Source organism: Anthonomus grandis, chromosome 1 (genome assembly GCF_022605725.1).
Source record: "Anthonomus grandis grandis chromosome 1, icAntGran1.3, whole genome shotgun sequence".
NCBI classification, from domain to species: domain Eukaryota; kingdom Metazoa; phylum Arthropoda; class Insecta; order Coleoptera; family Curculionidae; genus Anthonomus; species Anthonomus grandis.
This window is the reverse complement of record NC_065546.1, coordinates 25520836-25527398: the sequence shown is the minus strand read 5'-3', so window position 1 is coordinate 25527398 and position 6563 is coordinate 25520836. Positions and strand designations below refer to the sequence as shown.

Sequence of the window (6563 nt, the reverse complement as noted above, 5' to 3'; positions counted from 1 at the left end):
TATTTGCAAAAGAGCGGTGGTAAGTAAAACAAATAAATCATTATGATAGGCAGTAAGTGCTTTGCTTATTATATTTTTTGGGCCCAAGAGACGACACTTTGACCTTCATGACCCGAATTGTTATTTCGTTCAAACTTCTTTTCGACGAGAGTCGTAGTCGATATGGGAATCATTTCGTTTGAAGTAGAGGCGTGCGAATTTTCACCTTCTGCTTAATTTGATTTATTCTGTTTATTAGTGTTATTGAAATTTTGTTTAGCACTTTGATTTGTATTACCTAAATGCAATAAACTGTTATGCTTGTTATTACAAACTCTACATGATTTTCCATGGCAATCATAACTTGTGTGTCCCATTCGAAGGCAATTAGTACAAGCTTTAAGCTTACGGATTGTATTTATTCGATTCGAAATTGATTGGCGTAAAAAATCATTACAATAATAAATTACGTGATCTCAATGCAAAAGGTACAAGATAAAAAGTTCATAGAAATATGATTCTGTACTTTTAGTGGATCGAGTTTTTGTGAAGCATTATGGTTACTTGAAGAAGTGGATTTGCTTGAATATTTATTACTGATAGATTCAAGAAGCTGACATCTATCGGTTAAAAATTTGATGAATGTTTCTGTGGTTGACGAAACTTCATCTCTGGTTTTAATTTCCCATTCCTTCCTAGAATTTATGTCTAATTTAGACAGCAATAAATGTATCAAGATTGTACTCCACTGTTCTACAGGTGCATTTAGATTACGTAGAGGAGAGTGTAGGAGAAGTTTGTTAGGTTATGCCGTTATGTTATATTATAACAAATAGAAAAAAACACTGTTTATACTTATTATTGTCAGTTATTTATCAGGTATTGATTAAAAATAATAAATACTCAATAAAATACCGACAACAAATGAGAATCCAATCTCTACAAGGTCAAAGAAAACCAAGCAAATAAATAATAAATGGAATGGACTCACTTGTTTATGCTGATTTTTCTTGCCTTGAATCCTCAATACATCTTACCTTTTACCATTATACCATCGTTCGGCATGAAGGACCATTTTGTTGGGGATAACGTTGCTGACACATTAGTTCGGAGCATTCGCATTTGGAGCATTTCCCTATAGTTTTATATCGCTAGTTTAAAATGATGATAAAGTCCAGTTCAGAGATCTATTTTAAGCGTGAAAAGTTGCACAGGTCCGGCCTTAAAATTTACTTATATTTAAAATGTTATTATTCGGGATTTTTGGGTTTAGTTTTATAAAGCTAGAAATTTAGGATAGTTGATTTGGATAATATTTAATTTAAAGATCAGATTTAAGTACGTAAAATCAGTCTTACCAAAAATTTTAATTTAATAAGTTTAGTTTTTAGCGCCACCAGTGGGGTACAAATGACTTAGGCCCATTTATTCTGTGGATTAAGGCATTAAAGATTCACTGTTTGACACAAAAGGGTAAAATGTTTTGGTTTGTCTTCAAATTTTATATATTTCCTTTTTTGGGTATTGAGATTTGTTTTTATTTGGTGGTTATTATTAACGGGTATTTTGGCTGCCATATTTAATGTCCTTTATTGTTTTTTTTAATTTATACATATTATGATATATTATAATAACTTACTCATAAAAACCCCATCTCTATATTTAGTACCAACATCTTTTGATAAAAAGTAATTATGTAGTCAGAAAAGCCGAAGTTTATTTTTTTAAATAAACGTTTATATTAAACATCATCTAGCTGTCTATATCTTATGCGTGTAAAAAACACAAGTTTTACTTATAGAAAAAACACACTTTGCTTCCTGAATGTAATATTTATTAATTTGTTTGCCTCATATTTAGTTATTGTGCATAATAGGAGAGACTAGATAAAAATTAACAACAGTAAATGCTTTTTCTAAAAACTAAAAATCTTATACAAAACACTACATTTTAAGTATACTGGATCCTAAAATTATAGTGATCATACTAAATACTTTTATAAATTTAACCGCTCATTTGAATCTGGCCCAAAGAGTTAATACAATTTTCTAAACTGTGTGTTTTTGCCTTTGTTCTTTACCAGTTTCTTACATTAGTTTCTCTGTTTCCGCTATGGATTCCAACTTCATCTGGCACTGAAGCATATGGATTCTACAACAGATTTAAAATTGTACACGAGTAGCGGAAATAATTTCTAAATTTAATTGATCATACTAAATACTTTTATAAATTTAATGGTGAAATACTTAATTAGCAAAATTTGTTCAAAGAGCATATTATTGTAAAGAGCTTAAATTATATTACTTCAATAAAGTTCTAAATATTTCCTAAACTATTAGATTTTGGTATGGGATATATATATCGATAAATAGCTTTTTTGCTCTTTTTAAAAATACAGCGTGTTTCATTTAAGAAACTGACATATTGCGAAGTGAAAATTTAAAAATATATCTTATTACCTGAGACACCCTATATAAATTTAAAATACCCGGACACCGTCGATCAATAGGAGGTAGTCTTCTTAAGTCGTGGTAAGAATTGTTTTTAAAAGTCTTAATTACCAGCATAACAAAACAGTGTATGGCCCAGGACATAAATTTGCTAAAAAAAATATAAACCCTTAATTTTTGTCTAAACTACACAAAATTCAAATACGTAGTTCTTATGAAAATTACCTTTATTTCTCCCAAGAAACCTAAAAATATACGGGGTGTCCCATTTAAAATTCTGATGTCTGAAAGACAATCAATGTTAATGCCTTTCAATGTTCTACCATAAGGGGTTTGACGTCTGTAATGTGACTTAAAGTGTCAAAGTGACTGTGAGTTAAACTGAATAAACTAAATAAGTAGATTATTTTCAAGTAATGAATGTAATGCGATGCACAAAACTAAATACCAATAACACTAATTATAAACATTTTCAGTAGTGACAACTCTGAATGAATTAAAATTTTTTGATAAAAAATTCCAACCCAAGAAATGTCTGCTTCCTAGGTTTTTAATTGTTTAAGATTGCGTTATTTAAAAAAAATCCTTTTGACTTTGGCCCTTTTTTCAAGTTTATGTTTGCTTCTTCATTGTAAAAAAAATCCAACTTAAATCAGAAATAAGGCTTGAAAAATCTTGGAGTTTTGTAATAATCTGCCAGTATAATTTCTTACATAAAATTAAAAATAACTATGGGTACTTTGCAATTGTATAAATTTTGTATACTTTTTGCATATTACTGTCATATTATTTCTGTAAACATCTGAATGTGGAAATAAAGAAGAAATGTTCAGTTCCAAATTGAAAGAAGCTATGCATACTTTTTACATATAAAACAAATGGAAATTACAGCATTAATTAACAAGGCATAGGTGTGTTTTTTTTAAGCCAAATCATTAGATTTTTTTAAAATATATTATAATATTTAAAACAAAACAAAATATTTTAAAGTTAATAATAGTATATATAATAATAGTATATATTAGAAAAATTTGAAACATCACTTAAGATATCTCAAATGAATTAAAAAAATTAAATTGAAATCAGTTCGGAATAATAGTGTTATAATTTTTTTTTTTTTAAATGCAATGAATAATGCAATGACAAAATGAATAAAATGGTGAACCGATTTATGCCAAGTTAATCAAAAGAAAAGAAGTACTAAAAATAGTGAAAGGTTTATGGCCTTAAGAGGGTCTCCAAAAGTTGTTTGATGCCCGGAGGAACTTAACCCCTCTTACCTGAAACGCCCAGAGAAGGAATCCTTCACAATGCTGCTAGCTCAAGCCGATGTGGGTTCTAGCTTCTTTCTCACCCAAATGAACCAAAATTTCTTAGGTAGTAACTACCCAAGAGTTACCCAAATAAATGTCAAAATCAGTATGGCGCCACCAAGTTTTGGATTTTATATAATCCCAAAGGACGCCCAATATTTATCAAAATTTATTTAGGCAAGTTCAAAACGAAACTTGGAAAACAAAATCAAAGTCAAGTCGGTATACACTATTGTTTCCAAATTACCTATGATATTCTAACCTACTCAACTCAAGTGAAAAACAAAATAACAACAGAAAATAACAATTTATTTAAGTCTTGATTATCACAGCGAATTATGTTATGTTATTTTATTTATCTTTAAGAGGAATAATTATTTAAGTTGGTAATAAGGAACCATAACATTTAAGTTTCTAATTACAAGAAAAACAAAGTTGTCAACAGATATGTGCCATAAAATTAAATTTTCCAAAATGGTGCACTGTCATGCGTGACCATGCTTATAAGAAATATATCTATAAGAAATATATCTAAAAAAATACACATCAAAAGTGTGGTTGTCAAAATAAAATAAATTATGTTAGACCCAAACCTTTTGGGGAATGAAGCTTCAATACGAATTAAACTAACAATTTACATGGCCCGGTATATCCCGCCACGGACATTGACCTAAGCAAAAAAAAAAATGACAACCCTAACTGTTGAAGCTTCCCCAATCAAAAAAATTACCCTTTTATTAGTTTACTCTAATATTTACTAGCTAATCTGAGAAAATTTGACATCTTAGGAGTACTCTGAAAATAAATAATATAACCCAAGTATATACTCGTAGTACTACGAAGCCGGCTGCGTCTTACCTCACAGGAGTCACTTGTCACACATATATGTACTCTTATCAGTAATATTCAATAATAAAATAGCATCGATTAAATAATGTCAATAAAATTTTAAATAAACTTATGTATGTATCTCAACTCAAAAGATAAAAGTTGTGATAATAAAAATAAAATAAGTGAATAAAAAAAATGTTATGTTGTGTCACTTAGCTCCACACACAGCAGACTACTTCAGATTCGAGACTCTCCCAGACATCCAATTCCCAGTCAAAGAAAAACTGCAGGCTTCCAAGCTTCACCTCTTCCACTTCACAATACGCCAAGCTCTGGTAGTGGTCTAGGTTAGACGTTAGCTCACAGTTGCTTAAAATCTCCTCTAGATTAGAGCCAGTAGAGTACATAACCCCAAAATAAAAGTACCATGTGGCATGAAGAAATCAAGTCCGTACAAAAAAAATCCGACCAAAATCCATGTTATGTAGCTCTAGTAGCCAAAAGAAAAAAAAAACCCTATACTATCAGTATAAACGATAAATTCAAGAATACCTACTTGTTAATTAAATTGTCCCCTGCCAATGCCAATCAGAACCGCTATTTTGCCGATGTTCGAGGGCACGTGAAAAATTATTAGGTTTTAAATCGCCATAAAGGCCAGTAAATTCAACAAAACAACAAATTATAGCATTACGCCCAAAAAGTTGATTTACTCTCACCACATTTAGTCAATTATATCCCCATATGGGTAAAATTCACACGAATTTCAAAAAGAACTAAAGCACTCTTCACTTCATGACGGCGGTCTGGGAAAAGGAACGACCACAGAGGTCAAACCCATATTTAAGCAATCACGCACAAAGTATATTGCCAATCGAAAATAACTTAACTTTTTTTTATAAGTACCATAAAACCTTTTATAAAAAAGTAAATAACTAAATTTATGGCCCAAGGAAGTTGGCAATGAAAATATGTGTCACTATGACAATCAATTTCGATTTTGCCTAGACCAGCAACTTCTTGCTATCTTCCAAGAAAACTAATATTTACATTAGATAAAAAGAGACAAAAATTAGATAGGTCAGTCGGAGTAAAATCAACCAGCATATCTGGTATGGTCAAGCCAAAATCAGATATTGTACTATGAACAGTACAACATACACAATAATTGTACATGCCCAATTAATCATTATTCGTATGGAATAATAAAGTATGGAATAATCAATATGGGATATAATTTAAATTCTAAAATATTTCTTTAGTCCAGAACCGGGTTTTATGAGTATAAATAAAATTTCATTAACAACCAGTACAATATGAAGCTGAAATGTACAAAACTAAATGTGTCCTTAAAAAAAAAGAATACTGTAATTTGAAATGGCTAGAGAACAGAACTATGGGTTACTTGGGAGGCTATTACAGAGAGGGCATTACTAGTACCAATCATTAATATTTGTAAAATATCTATTTTGGAAATATAACTATAATCAGTGCTTTTAATAAAGAGTATAAAATGCCAATTTTAACCTGTAACAATAGCTAAGGTTGTTAGTTATCGTATTTTCTTAACTTTCAGTGTATCCAAAATGCAAAACTGATCATATAGGTTGTCCTATAAAAGTTCTTAATTCTAAGTTTAATTTACATTCGAATAATAGGTATCACTAATAGAGTTAGATATTCTTATTTTTTTTAATAAGATATACCATATGAACTTTAAACATGGAAATGAAATTAAATCGAAACAATAGGTAAACAGTGTAGTTGTACTTTCTTATCACTGATTATGTCCAAACCGTAAAACGAATCATTTGGCTTGTCCTATATATACTCTTATTACTAGGTCTCAATTACATTCCAATAATATGTATCAGTAATAGAGTTAAATGTTCGTATTTCTTGAAAACACAATACATTCAAAAATTTGAAAAATCACTTAAGATATCTCAAATGAATTAAAAAAATTAAATTGAAATCAATTCGGAATAAT

At 29.8% G+C, this 6563-nt stretch overlaps 1 long non-coding RNA gene across 1 annotated transcript; it reads right to left on the bottom strand.

Moving 5' to 3' along the window:
* Window positions 1-1802: 1802 nt before the first annotated feature.
* LOC126743651 (uncharacterized) lies at window positions 1803-5549 on the bottom strand. Its single transcript, XR_007662945.1, has 3 exons — window positions 5130-5549; window positions 2439-5063; window positions 1803-2130 (listed from the first exon to the last, which is right to left on the bottom strand). It is a non-coding gene; the product is annotated as an uncharacterized LOC126743651 (long non-coding RNA).
* Between the last annotated feature and the right edge of the window lie 1014 nt (window positions 5550-6563).